At 56.8% G+C, this 18,454-nt stretch overlaps 1 long non-coding RNA gene and 2 pseudogenes across 1 annotated transcript; 1 reads left to right on the top strand and 2 right to left on the bottom strand.

The window, feature by feature from the left end:
* Positions 1-238: 238 nt before the first annotated feature.
* LOC135441599 (zinc finger protein 850-like) lies at positions 239-10,088 on the bottom strand (annotated as a pseudogene).
* Positions 10,089-10,919: 831 nt separating this feature from the next.
* Positions 10,920-17,538, bottom strand: LOC135441601 (zinc finger protein 208-like; annotated as a pseudogene).
* LOC135441602 (uncharacterized) lies at positions 11,032-13,907 on the top strand. The gene is made up of 2 exons (XR_010438505.1): positions 11,032-11,151; positions 12,395-13,907. It is a non-coding gene; the product is annotated as an uncharacterized LOC135441602 (long non-coding RNA).
* Positions 17,539-18,454: the final 916 nt, after the last annotated feature.

The following is an 18,454-nucleotide window of genomic DNA, read 5'->3' as shown; positions in this document are numbered from 1 at the left end:
ATGTCCATGTCCCACCATGTCCCCATCCATGGCCATGTCCCACCATGTCCCACCATGTCTCACCATGTCCCCATCCATGCCCATGTCCCACCATGGCCCCAACCATGTCCACGTCCCACCACGCTCCCATCCATGTCCCACCATGTCCCCATCCATGTCCATGTCCCACCATGTCCCACCATGTCCATGTCCCACCACGTCCCCCCATGTCCATGTCCCACCACGTCCCCACCCACACCTCACACCAACATTTTTATTTCTACCCCAATTTCGGGGCTTTCAAAGAGATGAACAAAAACATTTTCATTCCAAACCAAAACCAAAAAAAGTCCAACCACGTGTCCCTCAGCATCCACGTCCTTGGATGGGTCAGAAGAACCTTTTTTGGAGGTTCTTCCAAATCCCCACCTTGTCACTTTTGAAGGTTTCCACCCCACAGCCTCCAAAATCGTGGATTTTGCCCCAGTTTCACTCCATTTCTCTGTGGAAGATGCCCATGGGCCAGAAACGATGGATTGATGGTGGAGAAGGCCTCTGAGGATATCTAGTGTGGGTTAAGACCATGAAAATATGGAAAAAATGAGATTTTTGTGGGGTCAGAAGGTGACACATCCAGGAGGAGGTGGAACCTTCAGCCAGGTGTCCTCCAAACCTGGATCAAGGGGGTTCTGCCCACCTGGACTCACTCAGGACCATCCAGACCAGATCCTCCCATGTGGGATGGATTGATGGTGGAGAAGACATCCAAACCTATCTAGTGTTCCTTAAAACCACCAAAAAAAGGGAAAAAATGAGATTTTTGTGGGGTCAGAAGGTGACACATCCAGGAGGAGGTGGAACCTTCAGCCAGGTGTCCTCCAAACCTGGATCAAGGGGGTTCTGCCCACCTGGGCTCACTGGGGACCATCCAGAGAAGATCCTTCCATGGGGACTGATGGTGGAGAAGACATCCAAACCTATCTAGTGTGGTTTAAGACCACCAAAAGATAGAAAAAATGAGATTTTTTGGGGTCAGAAGTTGACAAATCTGCTCTCCACAACAGATTTCAGATCTTGGACCATGGATGCGTTCAGATGACCATGAGGAACCCGGAGGATGTGGAGCCCACAGCCAGGTGTCCTCCAAACACCGATCAAGGTGGTTCTTCCCACCTGGGCTCACTCAGGACCACCCAGACCAGATCCTCCCACGTGAGATGGAGCTGGAGAACCCCACCAAGCTCTTCCAGCACTCGGGCCACCAACACTGCTGCCCTCAGTGGAACTTCCACTGGTGCCTGGCCAGCCGGGAACTGGCCGAGAACTTCTTCCCACACTGGTGACACTGACGGGGACCATCCCCAGCGTGGGTCAGCCGGTGCTTGGCCAGGTAGGAGCTGCGCTTGAAGCCCCTCCCGCAGTCGGGACAGCGGAAAGGTTTCTCCCCCTGGTGCATGTTCTGGTGTCTCCTGAGGCTGGAGCTCACCCTGAACCTCTTCCCGCACAGCGAACACTCAAAGGGCTTCACGTGGGTCTTCTGGTGGGACATCAAGCAGGAGCTGGTGGTGAAGCTCTTGCCACAGTGCCCACACTCGTAGGGTCTCTCGCCGGCGTGGTTCCTCTGGTGGTAGGCCAGGCCGAGGCGGGTGGTGAAGCTCTTGCCGCACACCTCGCACTCGTGGGGACGTTCTCCCGTGTGGCTCTTCTGGTGGGCCACCAGGTCGGAGTTCAGCATGAAGGCTCTCCCACACTGGGCGCACAGGTAGGGCCTCTCGCCGGTGTGGAGGCGCCGGTGGACGGTGAGGGTGCACTTCATCCTGAAGCCCTTCCCGCACTCGGGGCACCGGAAGGGTTTCTCATCCGTGTGACAGCGCTGGTGGAGAATGAGGTGGTAGCTGATCCTGAAGGCCTTCCTGCAGACATCACACACGTAGGGCCTCTCGCCGGTGTGGATGCTCTGGTGGACCACCAGCAGCGAACGCGTGGGGAAGCTCCTCTCGCACTCCCCACACTTGTAGGGCATCTCCCCGCTGTGGAACCTCTGGTGGACGATCAGGTAGGAGCCGGTGCTGAAGCTCTTCCCGCACAGCTGGCACTTGAAGGGCCTCTCCCCAGTGTGGATCCTCTGGTGGACCACCAGCTGGGAGCTCCAGCTGAAGCTCTGCCCGCACCTCACACACTCGTAGGGTTTCTCCCCCGTGTGGCACCTCAGGTGGACCATCAGCAGGGAGCTCCTGATGAAGCTCTTCCCGCACTGCGGACACTCATAAGGACGTTCTCCCGTGTGCCTCCTGCAGTGGACGGTCAGAACCGCGCTGGACCTGAAGCCCTTCCCGCAGTGCCCACACGTGTAGGGACGTTCTCCGGTGTGGATCCTGAGGTGGACGTTGAGGGAGGAGGTATGCCTGAAGCCCTTCCCACACACCCCACACTCGTAGGGTCGTTCCCCCGTGTGGATTCTGCAATGCCGCATCAGGTAGCATCTCTGCTTGAAGCTCTTCCCACACTCGGAGCACTTGTGGGACTTCTCCTCCCCATCTTGGAGCTGCTCTTGGACCCCCAGCTCTGAGCTCTGACCCTGCTCCAGGCTGGGTTTTTCCCCCTCAGATCCCGTGTGGGTTCTCAGGTGCACAATCAGGCAGGATCTCCTCTTGAAGCTCTTCCCACACTCGGAGCACTTGTGGGGCTTCTCCTCCCCTCCCTGGAGCTGCTCACGGGGCCCCAGCTCGGATCTCTGAGCCCCTCCATGGCCCAGGCTGGCTCTTTCCCCCTCGGATCCCCGCGCTCTGCCTTTGCAGCCCCTCCTGCTCAGGGATCTCCGCGGCTTCTCCTCCCCGTTGGCTTCTCCCTGCCGAGCCGTGGAGCCGCTCCAAACGGCCTCTGCCACCGGCTCCTCGCTGCTCTCCATGCTCAGCTCCTGCTCGGGGGGAGCAAGGACAAGGACACGATGGGATTTGAGCCCACGGGGACAAGGACACGATGGGATTTGCCCCATGGGGACAAGGACACGATGGGATTTGCCCCCATGGGGACAAGGACACGATGGGATTTGCCCCCACGGGGACAAGGACACGATGGGATTTGCCTCCCCTGCCCCCCACAAAAAACCCTCCCGGAGCCCCCCGCCATGGGGTCGGGCCCAGCTCCCCCTCTCCGCTCACCTGCGGGCTCCGGGCGGCGATGCCGGCGGGGCCGGGGCAGCTGCGGCCGGAGCGGAGGAACCGCGTGGCGTTAGGGCGCCTCTTCCTCCCGCTCTTTCTTTTCCTTTGTCCCTCCTCTTCCTCCTCCTCCTTCTCCCCCTCCTCTTCCTCCCGCTCCTCTTCCGCTCCGAGACCGGCCCGGGCAGCGCCGGCCCCCAAAAGCAGGCCGGGGAGTGTGGGCGTGGTTATGCAAATCCGAGGACGAGCGCGCTCTGCGATTGGTGGGAGGGAGGAGCGCGGGGTTTGCTCGGTGACGCCATGTTGGGGGGGTGCTGGAGCCTCCGGGGAGAGCGGAGCGGGAATGGGGACAGGGACCGGGAATGGGGACAAGGACCGGAGACCGGGAATGGGAATGGAACCGGAAGTGCGGACAGGGAGCGGGATTGGGGACAGGGAATGGGGACCGGGAATGCGGACCAGGAGTGGGAACAGGAAATGTGGACCAGTATTGGGGACAGGGAGCGGGAATGGGGACAGGGAATGGAGGCAGGGAATGGGGACCCAGATTGGGGATAAGGAGCGGGAATGGGAATGGGGACAGGGAATGGGGACCGTGGGGTTCCCAAAGTTCTGGGGAAGCCCCAAATCTGTCCCAGGAACGCTCAACTCCCTCTGGCCCAGCATCCTCCTCATCCCCCTGAAGATCCCCCCATGTCCACATCCTCGTCTTGGTTCAACGTCTTTATTATTAACCTCGGATTTAGAAACATGTATAAAAATCACAAAGAGAAATAAAAAGAAAATCCAGGCCAGGAGGAGCCAGGTGGATGTGGAGCCCCCAGCCAGGTGTCCTCCAAACTGGGATCACCTGGGCTCTTCCCACCGGGGCTCACTGGGGATCATCCAGCACAGACCATCCAGTGTGGGATGGAGCTGGAGCAGCGCACGGAGCTCTTCCCACCCAGGGCTGCCCTCAGTGCTGGCTCTGTAGGTGTCTGCTGAAGCTGGAAATTCGAGAAAAGCTCTTCCCACACTGGGGACACTCATAGGGTCTCTCCCCGGTGTGGATCCTCCTGTGTGTGACCAGAGCTGACTTGTACTTGAATCCCACCCCACATTCGGGACAGCTGAAGGGCCTCTCGTCCGTGTGGATGCGCTGGTGAAGGAGGAGGTCAGACGAGGTGGAACAGCCCTTCTGGCACTGATCACACTTGTAGGGCCTCTCCCCGGTGTGGCTTCTGAGGTGGACAGTCAGGGTGGAGCTCTCTCTGAATCTCTTCCCACACTGGGGACACTCGTGGGGTCTCTCCCCGGTGTGGATGCGCCGGTGGAAGAAGAGGTTGGAGCTGTGCCTGAAGCCCTTCCCGCAGTCAGGGCAGCGGAACGGCCTCTCCTCGGTGTGGGTGATCTGGTGGCTGAGGAGCAGGGTGCTGGTCCGAAACCTCATCTGGCACTGACCACACTCGTAGGGCCTCTCCCCGGTGTGGATGCGCCGGTGCTGGTTGAGGTGGGAGACGCGGTTGAAGCCCTTCCCGCATTCGGGGCACTGGAAGGGCCTCTCGTCCGTGTGTGAGCGCTGGTGCACCAGGAGATCAGAGCTGCTCACAAACCTCTTCTGGCACTGGTCACACTCGTAGGGTCGCTCACCCGTGAGGGTTCTCTGGTGGAGAGTCAGTTTGTAGCTCTCTCTGAAGCTCTTCCCACACTCCCCACACTCATAGGGCTTCTCCCCGGTGTGGATTCGCTGGTGGATCACGAGGGTGGACCTTTCCCTGAATCCCTTTCCACAATCAGGACAGCAAAATGGCCGCTTGTTGGTGTGAATGCGCTGGTGACGGACCAGATGGGCGCTGCTGTAAAACCTCAGATGGCATTCAGCACACTCAAAGGGCTTCTCCCCGGTGTGGCTCCTCAGGTGGACAGTCAGTGTGGATCTCCACCTGAAGCTCTTCCCACATTCGGAGCACGTGTGGGGCTTCTCCTCCCCACCCTGGAGCTGCTCACGGGGCCCCAGCTCGGATCTCTGAGCCCCTCCATGGCCCAGGCTGGCTCTTTCCCCCTCGGATCCCCGCGCTCTGCCTTTGCAGCCCCTCCTGCTCAGGGATCTCCGCGGCTTCTCCTCCCCGTTGGCTTCTCCCTGCCGAGCCGTGGAGCCGCTCCAAACGGCCTCGGCCACCGGCTCCTCGCTGCTCTCCATGCTCAGCTCCTGCTCGGGGGGAGCAAGGACAAGGACACGATGGGATTTGCCCCCATGGGGACAAGGACACGATGGGATTTGCCTCCCCTTCCCCCCACAAAAACCCTCCCGGAGCCCCCGCGATGGGGTCGGGCCCAGCTCCCCCTCTCCGCTCACCTGCGGGCTCCGGGCGGCGATGCCGGCGGGGCCGGGGCAGCTGCGGCCGGAGCGGGGGAACCGCGTGGTGTTGGGGCGCCTCTTCCTCCCGGTGTTTCTGTTTCGTTGTCCCTCCTCTTCCTTTGTCCCTCCTTTTCCTTTGTCCCTCCTCCTTCTCCCCCTCCTCTTCCTCCCGCTCCTCCTCCGCTCCGAGTCCGGCCCGGGCAGCGCCGGCCCCCAAAAGCAGGCGGGGAAGAAGGGCGTGGTTATGCAAATCAGGGAGCGATCGCGCGCTCGGATTGGTGGGAGGGAGGAGCGCGGGGTTTGCTCGGTGACGTCATGGCTGGAGGGGACCGCGAATGGGAATGGGTACCAGGAACGGAAAAGGGACCCTGTGGTGGTCTCAGGGGTCCCAAGATGAGGGAGGGATGAAAATTTTGACTCCGTGTTTTTATTTTCAGAAAGACGATTTATTATTTTATGATATACATAGTACACTAAAAGAAAATGCTATATTAAAGGTATATGAAAGTAATAGAAAACTAAGATTTCATCAGAAAGCTAGAAAATAATAAGAAACAATGATCATAAAATCTTGTGAGTAACCAAATTTCAAGACAGCTAAACTGTGATTGGTCCTTCATTAGCAACAACCTCACTAGACCAATCAAAGATGAAATTGCTGCATTCCACAGCACCAGATAATTAGTGTTTATAGCTTAATTTTAGAGGCCATTCAGCTTCTCAGGAGAACAAGATCCTAAGGAAAGGATTTTTTAATAAAATATGTCCATGACACATTTTATTTAAATGGAGCGTGAATACTGGACTGGGATTGGGAGTCAGGAGAGGGGCCGGTATTGTGATCAGGAATCAGAAAATGGGAACGGGACAGGGAATAGAGAAATGGGAATTGGGGACTACAATAGGAAAATGGGCACAGGACAGGGAATTCGGGAATTCCAACCAGATAGAGAATATGGGAGAGAGACAAGTATTGAGACAGGAATGGGATCTGGACTCGGATGAGAGCAGGATCCTGGACAGGGGACAGCAGGAACCAGGACGGGAGGACGTGGGGACACTGCCAGGGCAGGGGGTCCTTGATCTGCTGCCCCAGATGGAGCTGCTGGGCCTGGGGTGCCCAAAGCCCTGAGGAGCCCCCAAATCTGTCCCAGGCACCCTCAGCTCCATGGACCCAGCATCCCCCTCATGGAAATAATTACGGAAAAAATGACAGAAAAACTTTTTCTGGGGTCAGAAGTCGACAAATGTGCTCTCCACAATGGATTTCTGATCTTGGACTGCGGATGAGTTCAGGTGACCACGGGGAGCCAGGAGGATGTGGAGCCCCCAGCCAGGTGTCTTCTCAACAGGGATCAAGGGGGCTCTGCCCAGCTGGGCTCACTGGGGATGATCCAGCACGGATCCTCCCGTGTGAGATGGAGCTGGAGCAGCGCACGGAGCTCTTCCCGCCCAGGGCTGCCCTCAGTGCTGCCTCTGTAGGTGTCTGGTCAAAGTGGAGGTTTTAGAAAAGCCCTTCCCACACTGATCACACTCGTGGGGTCTGTCCCTGCTGTGGATGCGCCGGTGCCTGATGAGGGCAGAGCTGAGCCTGAAGCCCTTCCCGCAGTCACGGCAGCGGAACGGCCTCACCTCGGTGTGGATGCGCTGGTGACTGAGGAGATGGGAGCTGCTCTGAAACCTCTTCTGGCACTGATCTCACTCCTGGGGCCTCTCCCCGGTGTGTCTCCTCAGGTGGGCAGTCAGGTGGGAGCTCTGGGTGAAGCTCTTCCCACACTGGGGACACTGGTAGGGTCTCTCCCCGGTGTGAATGCGCCGGTGGACGATGAGGACAGAGTTGTGCTTGAATCCCACCCCACAATCGGGACAGCGGAAGGGCCTCTCATCCGTGTGGATGCGCTGGTGCTTGAGGAGATGAGACGAGGTGTAAAAGCCCTTCTGGCACTGATCACACTTGTAGGGCCTCTCCCCGGTGTGGCTTCTGAGATGGATAGTCCGGCTGGAGCTGTCTATGAAGCCCTTCCCACACTGGGGGCACTTGTAGGGTCTCTCCCCGGTGTGGATCCTCCTGTGTGTGACGAGGGTTGACTTCTCTTTGAATCCCACCCCACAATCGGGACAGCGGAAGGGCCTCTCGTCCGTGTGGATGCGCTGGTGCTTGAGCAGATCAGACGAGGAGTAAAAGCCCTTCTGGCACTGATCACACTCGTAGGGTCTCTCCCCGGTGTGGATGCGCCGGTGGGTGTTGAGGTGGGACTTTTGCCTGAAGCCCTTCCCGCACTCACGGCAGTGGAACGGCCTCTCCTCGCTGTGAATGAGCTGGTGACTGAGGAGATGGGAGCTGCTCCGAAACCGTTTCCTGCACTGACCACACTCGTAGGGCCTCTCCCCGGCGTGGATGCGCCGGTGTGTGTTGAGGTGGGAGACGCGGTTGAAGCCCTTCCCGCAGTCGGGGCACTGGAAGGGCCTCTCGTCCGTGTGTGAGCGCTGGTGCCCCAGGAGATCAGAGCTGCCCATAAAGCTCTTCTGGCACTGGTCACACTCGTAGGGTCGTTCCCCCGTGTGGCTCCTCAGGTGGGCTGAAAGGTTGGAGCTCGAGGTGAAGCTCTTCCCACACTCCCCACACTCATAGGGCTTCTCCCCGGTGTGGATTCGCTGGTGGATGACGAGGCTGCACTTTTGCCTGAATCCCTTTCCACAATCGGGACAGCAAAATGGCCGCTCGTTGGTGTGAATGCGCTGGTGACTGACCAGATGGGCGCTGCTGTAAAACCTCTGATGGCATTCAGCACACTCAAAGGGCCTCTCCCCAGTGTGGCTCCTCAGGTGGACAGTCAGGCAGGATCTCCGCTTGAAGCTCTTCCCACACTCGGAGCACTTGTGGGGCTTCTCCTCCCCACCCTGGAGCTGCTCACGGGGCCCCAGCTCGGATCTCTGAGCCCCTCCATGGCCCAGGCTGGCTCTTTCCCCCTCGGATCCCCGCGCTCTGCCTTTGCAGCCCCTCCTGCTCAGGGATCTCCGCGGCTTCTCCTCCCCGTTGGCTTCTCCCTGCCGAGCCGTGGAGCCGCTCCAAACGGCCTCTGCCACCGGCTCCTCGCTGCTCTCCATGCTCAGCTCCTGCTCGGGGGGAACAAGGACAAGGACACGATGGGATTTGCCCCCATGGGGACAAGGACACGATGGGATTTGCCCCACAATTCAGGACGGCATTTGGGATTTGCCCCACAAGGACACGATGGGATTTGCCCCACAATTCAGGATGGCATTTGGGATTTGCCCCCATCCCAGGACGGGATTTGCCCCCACGCCCCCATTTGCCCTCCCCAGGCCGAACTGGCAGCTGCCCCAGCACACAGAGGGTTAAAAGGGGCCCTGCCTTCCTCGAGATTTCCTGAAAAATCTCTTTTTTTCGGGTTTTTTCCCCTCTCCTGAGCAGCTCAGGAGCCTCTGAGGAAAAGATAAACAAGAATTATCTGCGGCTGCGGAATGCAAGAGGCGCAGCCGGGATTGGGCCGCACTGGTTGTTTTTAATTTGTTTTTAATTTGTTTTTAATTTGTTTTTAATTTGTTTCTAATTCATGGCCAATCACGGGGAGCAGGCTCGGATTCTCTCAGGGTCAGCAGCTTTTGTTATCGTTCCTTTCAGGATTTTTTCCTTTTCAGCCTTCTAAAGAAATCTTTTCTTCTAATTTTAGTATGGTTTTAATGTATAATTTACTTTAAAAGTAATATATATCTTTAAATATACAATTTTAATTATTAGCTATATTAATACATACAGTTTTATTAAATTATTTTCTTTAAATACAATATATATCTTAAAAATATAATTTAAATTAATATATTAATATGTATAGTTTTAATATATAATTCTCCTTAAATATAATACAATATAAAAAGATAATAAACATTTTAATTAATATATTAATATATATAATTTAATTATATGATTTTCTTTTAATATAATATATATCATAAAATAAAGAATATATTTTAAAGTAAGACATATTGTTTTTATATATAATTTTCTCTTATTATAATATACATAAAATAATAAATATAATTTTATTTAATATCTATATTAACATCTTTGGGTTTAATAAATAATTATCTTTTAATATATAATAAAATAACAACTATAATTCTAATTAATATATATACTATTAATATTTATTTTATTTTAATATAATATCTATCATAAAAATATATTTTAGATAATATATATTATAATATAGAGAGTTTTAGTATATAACTTTCTTTTTATATAATATCTATCTTAAAATAATAAATTTTAATGTAATATACATCATAAAATAATAAATCAGCCCCATAAAATAATAAATAATAACTAATACAAAATAATAAATCAATGCTTCCAGTTCCCTCTCAGCGCTCCCAGTTCCCTCCCAGCGCTCCCAGTTCATTACCAGCGCTCCCAGTTCCCTCCCAGCGCTCCCAGTTCATTCCCAGCGCTCCCAGTAAGACCGAGCTCCCCCATCCGCGCTCACCTGCGCGCTCCGGGGCTGATGCGGCCGCTCTTCCTCCCGCTCCTCCTCTTCCTCTGTCCCTCCTCTTCCTCCTCCAGGTCCCCCGTGTCCCTCCTCCTCCTCCTCTTCCTCCTCCTGGTCCCCCGTGTCCCTCCTCCTCCTCCTCTCCTCTCTGGTCCCCGTGTCCTCCTCCTTTCCTCCTCTGCCCTCGCTCTCCTTTCCTTCCTCCTCTGTCCTCCTCTTCTCTCGCTCTCCTTCTCTGCGCCTCTCTGCCCTGGGAGGGAACTGGGAGCGCTGGGGGCGATACTGGGAGCGCTGGGAGCGATACTGGGAGCGCTGGGAGCGATACTGGGAGCGCTGGGAGGGAACTGGAAGCGCTGGGAGGGAACTCGGAGCGAAGAGCGCCGGGCGGGGCCGGCCTGAATGGGCGTGGTTATGCAAATTCGGGAGCGATCGCGCGCTGCGATTGGTGGGCGGGAGGAGCGCGGGGTTTGCTCGGTGACGTCGTGGCCGGGTTTGGGGGGGGGCGGAGCGTTCAGTGAGAGGGGAGCGAGAATGGGAATGGGGACAAGGAATGGGGACAGGGAGTGGGAAATGGGGACAGGGAATGCAGACACGGAGCGGGAATGGGGACAGGAATGGGGACAAGGAATGGGAACTGGGGACAGGGAATGGGAAATGGGGACAGGGAATGCAGACACGGAGCGGGGATGGGGACAGGGAATGGGAATGGAAACCGGGAATGCAGACAGGGAGCGGGGATGGGGACAGGGAATGGGAAAGGGGACCGGGAATGGAAACCGGGAATGGGGACCGAGAATTGGGAGAGGGATTGGGAATGGGAACCATGGGGTGCCCAAAGTCCTGAGGAAACCCCAAATCCATCCCAGGAACCCTCAACTCCCTCTGGCCCAGCATCCCCCTCATCCCCTGGAAGATGCCCCCATGTCCCAAACCTTGTCTTCGTTTAATATCTTTTATTTCTAAACTCAGATTTAAAAAGCACAAAGAGAAATGAAGAGAAAATCCAGGCCACGGGGAGCCAGAAGGATGTGGAGCCCCCAGCCAGGTGTGCTCCAAACAGGGATCACCTGTGCTCTGCCCACCTGGGATCACCCAGAGCTCTGAGACCATTGGAGCTGGACCAGATCACAAAGTTCTTCCCACCGAGGGTGGACTCTAATGCTGGGTGCGTTGGTGCTTGGTCAAGGCGAAGTTCCTGGAGAAGCTCTTCTCGCAGTGGGGACACTTGTAGGGCTTCTCCCCGGTGTGGGTGAGCTGGTGCTTGCGGAGTTCGCTGCTGCTCACAAAACTCTTCTGGCACTGATCACACTCGTAGGGCTTCTCCCCAGTGTGGCTCCTCAGGTGGACAGTCAGGCCGGAGCTGTGTCTGAAGCGCTTCCCACACTGATCACACTCGCAGGGCTTCTCCCCGGTGTGCATTCTCAGGTGGACAGTCAGGTGGGAGCTGGCTGTGAACCCCTTCCCACACTGGGGACACTTGTGGGGTCTCTCCCCGGTGTGGATCCTCCTGTGTGTGACCAGAGCTGACTTGTACTTGAATCCCACCCAACAATCGGGACAGCGGAAGGGTTTCTCATCCGTGTGGATGCGCTGGTGCACGAGGAGTTCAGACGAGGTGTAAAAGCCCTTCTGGCACTGATCACACTCATAGGGCCTCTCCCCGGTGTGGATGCGCTGGTGGGTGATGAAGGCAGAGTTACTCCAGAAGCCCTTCTTGCAATCGGGACAGCGGAACGGTTTCTCACCCGTGCATGAGCGCTGGTGCTTGAGGAGATCAGACGAGGTGTAAAAGCCTCTTCTGGCACTGATCACACTCCTAGGGCCTCTCCCTGGTGTGACTGCGCTGGTGACGGCGGAGCTCAGAGCTGCTCAGGAACCTCTTCTGGCACTGATCACACTCGTAGGGCCGCTCCCCGGTGTGGCTCCTCAGGTGGACAGTCAGGTTGGAGCTGTCTCTGAAGCCCTTCCCACACTGGGGACACTCGTAGGGTCTCTCCCCGGTGTGGATACGCTGGTGGGTGATGAGGTTGCTGTTGTTCTTGAAGCCCTTCCCGCAGTCAGGGCAGTAGAAAGGCCTCAGCTCGGTGTGAATGAGCTGGTGACGGAGGAGATGGGAGGACGTGTCAAAACTTTTCTCGCACTGACCACACTCATAGGGCCTCTCCCCGGTGTGGATCATCCGGTGCCTGTTCAGGGTGGAGACGCGGTTGAAGCGCTTCCCGCAGTCGGGGCACTGGAAGGGCCTCTCGTCCGTGTGTGAGCGCTGGTGCACCAGGAGATCAGAGCTGCCCATAAAGCTCTTCTGGCACTGGTCACACTCGTAGGGTCGTTCCCCCGTGTGGCTCCTCAGGTGGACTGAAAAGTTGGAGCTGTCTCTAAAGCTCTTCCCACACTCCCCACACTCATAGGGCTTCTCCCCGGTGTGGATTCGCTGGTGGATGACGAGGCTGCACTTTTGCCTGAATGCCTTTCCGCAATCGGGACAGCGGAAGGGCCTCTCCTTGGTGTGAATGCTCTGGTGACGGACCAGATGGGAGTTGGTGTAAAACCTCTGATGGCATTCAGCACACTCAAAGGGCTTCTCCCCAGTGTGTCTCCTCAGGTGGGCAGTCAGTTTGGATCTCCACCTGAAGCTCTTCCCACACTCGGAGCACTTGTGGGGCTTCTCCTCCCCTCCCTGGAGCTGCTCACGGGGCCCCAGCTCGGATCTCTGAGCCCCTCCATGGCCCAGGCTGGCTCTTTCCCCCTCGGATCCCCGCGCTCTGCCTTTGCAGCCCCTCCTGCTCAGGGATCTCCGCGGCTTCTCCTCCCCGTTGGCTTCTCCCTGCCGAGCCGTGGAGCCGCTCCAAACGGCCTCTGCCACCGGCTCCTCGCTGCTCTCCATGCTCAGCTCCTGCTCGGGGGGAGCAAGGACAAGGACACGATGGGATTTGCCCCTATGGGGACAAGGACACGATGGGATTTGCTCCCACGGGGACAAGGACACGATGGGATTTGCCCCCGTGGGGACAAGGACACGATGGGATTTGCCCCCACGGGGACAAGGACACGATGGGATTTGCCTCCCCTGCCCCCCACAAAAACCCTCCCGGAGCCCCCCGCGATGGGGTCGGGCCCAGCTCCCCCTCTCCGCTCACCTGCGGGCTCCGGGCGGCGATGCCGGCGGGGCCGGGGCAGCTGCGGCCGGAGCGCGGGAACCGCGTGGTGTTGGGCGCCTCTTCCTCCCGGTGTTTCTGTTCCGTTGTCCCTCCTCTTCCTTTGTCCGGCCTCTTCCTTTGTCCCTCCTCTTTCTCCTTCTCCCCCTCCTCTCCCTCCCGCTCCTCCTCCGCTCCGAGTCCGGCCCGGGCAGCGCCGGCACCCAAAAGCAGGCGGGGAAGAAGGGCGTGGTTATGCAAATCAGGGAGCGATCGCGCGCTGGGATTGGTGGGAGGGAGGAGCGCGGGCTTTGCTCGGCGACGTCATGGCTGGAGGGGACCGCGAATGGGAATGGGGACCAGGAACGGAAAAGGGACCCTGTGGTGGTCTCAGGGGTCCCAAGATGAGGGAGGGATGAAAATTTTGACTCCGTGTTTTTATTTTCAGAAAGACGATTTATTATTTTATGATATATATAGTACACTAAAAGCAAATGCTATATTAAAGGTATACGAAAGTAATAGAAAACTAAGATTTCATCAGAAAGCTAGAAAATAATAAGAAACAATGATCATAAAATCTCGTGAGTAACCAAATTTCAAGACAGCTAAACTGTGATTGGTCCTTCATTAGCAACAACCACACTAGACCAATCAAAGATGAAATTGCTGCATTCCACAGCACCAGATAATTAGTGTTTATAGCTTCATTTTAGAGGCCATTCAGCTTCTCAGGAGAAAAAGATCCTAAGGAAAGGATTTTTTAATAAAATATGTCCATGACACATTTTATTTAAATGGAGCGTGAATACTGGACTGGGATTGGGAATCAGGAGAGGGGCCGGTATTGTGATCAGGAATCAGAAAATGGGAAGGGGACAGGGAATAGAGAAATGGGAATTGGGGACTGGAATAGGAAAAGGGGAAAAGGACAGGGAATAGAGAAATGGGAATTGGGATCAGGAATCAGAAAATGGGAACGGGACAGGGAATAGAGAAATGGGAATTGGGGACTAGAATAGGAAAATGGGCACAGGACAGGGAATTCGGGAATTCCAACCAGATAGAGAATATGGGAGAGAGACAAGTATTGAACCAGGAATGGGATCTGGACTCGGATGAGAGCAGGATCCTGGACAGGGGACAGCAGGAACCAGGACGGGAGGACGTGGGGACACTGCCAGGGCAGGGGGTCCTTGATCTGCTGCCCCAGATGGAGCTGCTGGGCCTGGGGTGCCCAAAGCCCTGAGGAGCCCCCAAATCTGTCCCAGGCACCCTCAACTCCATGGACCCAGCATCCCCCTCATGCCCATCCTTGCTTTATTTTAATGTCTATATTTTCAACCTCAGATTTGAGTGTTTGGAAAGGACAAAGAGAAATAAAAAGAAAATCCAGGCCATGAGCCAGGAGGATGTTAAGCCATCAGCCAGGTGTTCTCCAAACAGGGATCACCTGGGCTCTGCCCCCCTGGGCCCACTGGAATCATCCAGAGCAGATTCTCCAGTGGTGGAGAAGACATCCAAGGATATCTAGTGTTGCTTAATACCAACAAAATTTGGAAAAAATGAGATTTTTCAAGGGTCAGAAGTTGACAAATCCCGGAGAATGCGGAGCCTTTAGCCAGGTGTGCTCCAAACAGGGATCAAGGGGGTTCTGCTCACCTGGGCTCACAGGGGATCCTCCCACGGGGGATGGATTGATATAGGAGAAGACATCCAAGGCTATCTAGTGTTGCTGAATATCACCAAGATGGGAATAAAAAGAAGGACAAAATTTTTCTAGGGTCAGAAGTTGACAAATGTGCTCTCCACAACGGATTTCTGATCTTGGACTGCGGATGAGCTCAGGTGACCACGGGGAGCCAGGAGGATGTGGAGCCCCCAGCCAGGTGTCTTCTCAACAGGGATCAAGGGGGCTCTGCCCAGCTGGGCTCACTGGGGATGATCCAGCACGGATCCTCCCGTGTGAGATGGAGCTGGAGCAGCGCACGGAGCTCTTCCCACCCAGGGCTGCCCTCAGTGCTGCCTCTGTAGGTGTCCGGTCAAAGTGGAGGTTTTAGAAAAGCCCTTCCCACACTGATCACACTCGTGGGGTCTGTCCCTGCTGTGGATGCGCCGGTGCCTGATGAGGGCAGAGCTGAGCCTGAAGCCCTGCCCGCAGTCACGGCAGCGGAACGGCCTCACCTCGGTGTGGATGCGCTGGTGACTGAGGAGATGGGAGCTGCTCTGAAACCTCTTCTGGCACTGATCTCACTCCTGGGGCCTCTCCCCAGTGTGGCTCCTCAGGTGGACAGTCAGGTGGGAGCTCTGGGTGAAGCCCTTCCCACACTGGGGACACTGGTAGGGTCTCTCCCCGGTGTGGATGCGCCGGTGGACGGTGAGGTGGGAGCTGTGCTTGAATCCCACCCCACAATCGGGACAGCGGAAAGGTTTCTCATCCGTGTGGATGCGCTGGTGGTTTAGGAGATGAGACGAGGTGTAAAAGCCCTTCTGGCACTGATCACACTTGAAGGGCCTCTCCCCAGTGTGGCTCCTCAGGTGGGCAGTCAGCCTGGAGCTCTGGATGAAACTCTTCCCACACTGGGGACACTCATAGGGCCTCTCACCGGTGTGGATGCTCCTCAGGTGGGCAGTCAGGTGGGAGCTCGCTCTGAAGCCCTTCCCACACTGGGGACACTGGTAGGGTCTCTCCCCGGTGTGGATGCGCCTGTGGGCGATGAGGTGGGAGTTGTGTTTGAATCCCACCCCACAATCGGGACAGCTGAAGGGCCTCTCGTCCGTGTGGATGCGCTGGTGACTGAGGAGATCAGACGAGGTGTAAAAGCCCTTCTGGCACTGATCACACTCGTAGGGCCTCTCCCCGGTGTGGCTCCTCAGGTGCACAGTCAGGCTGGAGCTGTCTATGAAGCTCTTCCCACACTGGGGACACTTGAAGGGCCTCTCCCCAGTGTGGCTCCTCAGGTGGACAGTCAGATGGGAGCTGTCTGTGAATCCCTTCCCACACTGGGGACACTCGTGGGGTCTCTCCCCGGTGTGGATGCGCCGGTGCCTGTTGAGGCGGGCGTTGCATGTGAAGCTCTGCCCGCAGTCACGGCAGTGGAACGGCCTCTCCTCGGTGTGGATGAGCTTGTGATGGAGGAGGTTGGTGCTGGTCAGGAACCTCTTATTGCACTGATCACACTCGTAGGGCCTCTCCCCAGTGTGGATCATCCGGTGCCTGTAGAGGTGGGAGACTCTTTTGAAGCCCTTCCCGCAGTCGGGGCACTGGAAGGGCCTCTCGTCCGTGTGTGAGCGCTGGTGCACCAGGAGCTCAGAGCTCCTCAAAAACCTCTTCTGGCACTGGTCACACTCGTAGGGTCGTTCCCCCGTGTGGGTTCTCTGGTGGGCTGAAAGGCTGGAACTATGTCTAAAGCTCTGCCCACACTCCCCACACTTATAGGGCTTCTCCCCGGTGTGGATTCGCTGGTGGATGACGAGGCTGGACCTTTCCCTGAATCCCTTTCCACAATCAGGACAGCAAAATGGCCGCTCGTTGGTGTGAATGCGCTGGTGAATGACGAGATCGGCCTTGGTGTAAAACCTCTGATGGCATTCAGCACATTCAAAGGGCCTCTCCCCGGTGTGGCTCCTCAGGTGGACAGTCAGTTTGGACCTACACCTGAAGCTCTTCCCACACTCGGAGCACTTGTGGGGCTTCTCCTCCCCACCCTGGAGCTGCTCTTGGACCCCCAGCTCTGAGCTCTGACCCTGCTCCAGGCTGGGTTTTTCCCCCTCAGATCCCGTGTGGGTTCTCTGGTGCACAATCAGGCAGGATCTCCTCTTGAAGCTCTTCCCACACTCGGAGCACTTGTGGGGCTTCTCCTCCCCTCCCTGGAGCTGCTCACGGGGCCCCAGCTCGGATCTCTGAGCCCCTCCATGGCCCAGGCTGGCTCTTTCCCCCTCGGATCCCCGCGCTCTGCCTTTGCAGCCCCTCCTGCTCAGGGATCTCCGCGGCTTCTCCTCCCCGTTGGCTTCTCCCTGCCGAGCCGTGGAGCCGCTCCAAACGGCCTCTGCCACCGGCTCCTCGCTGCTCTCCATGCTCAGCTCCTGCTCGGGGGGAGCAAGGACAAGGACACGATGGGATTTGCCCCCACGGGGACAAGGACACGATGGGATTTGCCTCCCCTGCCCCCCACAAAAACCCTCCCGGAGCCCCCCGCGATGGGGTCGGGCCGAGCTCCCCCTCTCCGCTCACCTGCGGGCTCCGGGCGGCGATGCCGGCGGGGCCGGGGCAGCTGCGGCCGGAGCGCGGGAACCGCGTGGTGTTGGGCGCCTCTTCCTCCCGGTGTTTCTGTTCCGTTGTCCCTCCTCTTCCTTTGTCCCTCCTCCTCCTCCTCCTCCTTCTCCCCCTCCTCTTCCTCCCGCTCCTCCTCCGCTCCGAGTCCGGCCCGGGCAGCGCCGGCCCCCAAAAGCAGGCAGGGAGAGGGCGTGGTTATGCAAATCTGAGGACGAGCGCGCTCTGCGATTGGTCGAAGGGAGGAGCGCGGGATTTGCTCGGTGACGCCATGTTGGGGGGAGGTGCTGGAGCGTCCGGGGAGAGCGGAGCGGGAATGGGGACCGGGAATGGGGACAGAGAATAGGAACAGGAACCGGGAATGGGGACAGGAACCGGGAATCGGGACAAGGACCGGAGACCGGGAATGGGAATGGAACCGGAAGTGCGGACAGGGATCGGGATTGGCGACAGGGAATGGGGACCGGGAATGCGAACCAGGAACGGGAACACGAAATGTGGACCAGTATTGGGGACAGGGACCGGGAATGGAGACCGGGAATGGGGACCCAGACTGGGGATAAGGACCGGCAATGGGAATGGGGACAGGGAATGGGGACCGTGGGGTTCCCAAAGCCAGGAGGAAACCCCAAATCTGTCCCAGGAACCCTCAATTCCCTCTGGCCCAGCATACCCCTCACCCCCTGGAAGATCCCCCCATGTCCACATCCTCATCTTTGTTAGATGTCTTTATTATTAATCTTGGATTTAAAAACGTGTAGAAAAATAACAAAGAGAAATAAAAAGAAAATCCAGGCCAGGAGGAGCCAGGTGGATGTGGAGCCCCCAGCCAGGTGTCCTCCAAACTGGGATCACCTGGGCTCTTCCCACCGGGGCTCACTGGGGATCACCCAGCACAGACCATCCAGTGTGGGATGGAGCTGGAGCAGCGCACGGAGCTCTTCCCACCCAGGACTGCCCTCAGTGCTGGCTCTTCTGGTGTCTGCTCAAGTGGGAAATTTGAGAAAAGCTCTTCCCACACTCCCCACACTCATAGGGTCTCTCCCCGGTGTGGCTCCTCC

The sequence above is a fragment of the Zonotrichia leucophrys genome, unplaced genomic scaffold, assembly GCF_028769735.1.
Source record: "Zonotrichia leucophrys gambelii isolate GWCS_2022_RI unplaced genomic scaffold, RI_Zleu_2.0 Scaffold_365_51557, whole genome shotgun sequence".
Classification (NCBI taxonomy): domain Eukaryota; kingdom Metazoa; phylum Chordata; class Aves; order Passeriformes; family Passerellidae; genus Zonotrichia; species Zonotrichia leucophrys.
This window is presented reverse-complemented; position numbering and strand designations above follow the sequence as displayed.